This window comes from Lactuca sativa, chromosome 3, assembly GCF_002870075.4.
Source record: "Lactuca sativa cultivar Salinas chromosome 3, Lsat_Salinas_v11, whole genome shotgun sequence".
Lineage (NCBI taxonomy): Eukaryota > Viridiplantae > Streptophyta > Magnoliopsida > Asterales > Asteraceae > Lactuca > Lactuca sativa.
In genome coordinates this window covers 8,641,869-8,643,278 of record NC_056625.2, presented here as the reverse complement: position 1 = coordinate 8,643,278, position 1,410 = coordinate 8,641,869, and the positions used below count along the sequence as shown (strand labels likewise).

At 31.4% G+C, this 1,410-nt stretch overlaps 1 long non-coding RNA gene across 1 annotated transcript; it reads left to right on the top strand.

Moving 5' to 3' along the window:
* The first annotated feature begins 641 nt into the window (after positions 1-641).
* On the top strand, positions 642-1,131 carry LOC128132983 (uncharacterized). Its single transcript, XR_008231176.1, has 2 exons — positions 642-781; positions 979-1,131. It is a non-coding gene; the product is annotated as an uncharacterized LOC128132983 (long non-coding RNA).
* Positions 1,132-1,410: the final 279 nt, after the last annotated feature.

Genomic DNA, 1,410 nt, shown 5'->3' with positions numbered 1-1,410 from the left:
GTGTAAGCATTTCGGTATGCAAAACAAATCTTCATAAAAAGGAACTACATCCTCGCTCTTTGGAGATCAGAGACAGCCCATGACGGCCATGGACTGTTGCTTTCTTGTCACCACCCTCCAGGTAAGATTGTACATAAGCTTTTGATCACACCTTCTATATCTCACCTTTTTACTTACAAAAATCAAGTTTTGACTTTTATCAAATCGTCTGCTTCTGTTTTATGGTTTAAGGTGAAACACTCATAAGATTTAAGGTGCTATCGTTTAAAGACACAATTCTCTCTCTCTCTCTCTCTCTCTCTCTCTCTCTCATAATATATGTTGTATTTTTTTGTTTATGAAAACGACATTTTAACAAAGCAGGACATTAGCTACGGTCACACAGTGGTTAGTTTATATACTTTGAAAACATATTGCTCTAACTTCTTTCTTCAAAGATAATAATACACTATCAACTAATAAAATGCTATATTTGAAATCCCAAGTATATCACTATTATGGTTACGGTTATTTGAAGCTTATGATGTTTTTTTCTAGTTATTTAATTTTATATTTGAAACTAAATTGCATAATCCTAAATTAACAACATTTATTATTTTTTATTGTATGGAGTAAAAAAGAAGATATAGATGGCAGTCATGATGATTTTGTTCCTCATGTTTGGACCAGTTGAAGGGAGAGTTGGCGTTTATCTTGGAGAGTTGGCGTCCATCTTGGCTTGTCCAGAAGGAATATATTTTATACAGGCTCAATTTGTATGGGTAGATTGCTTAAGAAACAGGTGCATTGTATTTTTAAGCCCCTCAATCTAACTATGTTAATTGTATTCATATCAAGGTTATTGTGTAGTTGTTTACTCTTTTTTCAAGCAGTGTAAACAAACTGTAGGGGAATGTTATTTTCTGGTTTACAATCACAGACACACACATATGGCCATAAATTCCTAATATTTGAACTTACGTTTTGCTATTTACTCAGGTTCGGATCAACAACCCAACTGATCGCTTACCTTTCTTTACAACAAGGCCTATTTGACAAGGAGTAATGGTTGTAATATGCTTTAAAATATTCTCTTTAATAAGTTTCTCAACAATTTTGTCTATATCAAGTTTTGCATAAAGTTTTACACAATATCTAATCGTAAGTTATTCATATATCATATTTGAAATCTTATATCTTTTTAGTTTTTGTTGCTTTTGAAATGTTTAGAGGATGACCGATCTAATAGATATCCATATGAAGCACAATACCATGTCGATTTGCTTCCTAATGAGAGATCCTTTTTTGTATTAGTTTTGATCGAATTGTTCGGATATACTTTGTTTATTTATAGATAATGAGAAAAAGACATTTTACTTATTATTTTTTCATTGAATATCATGTGTGTATAAACTTTGTGTTTGATGTATA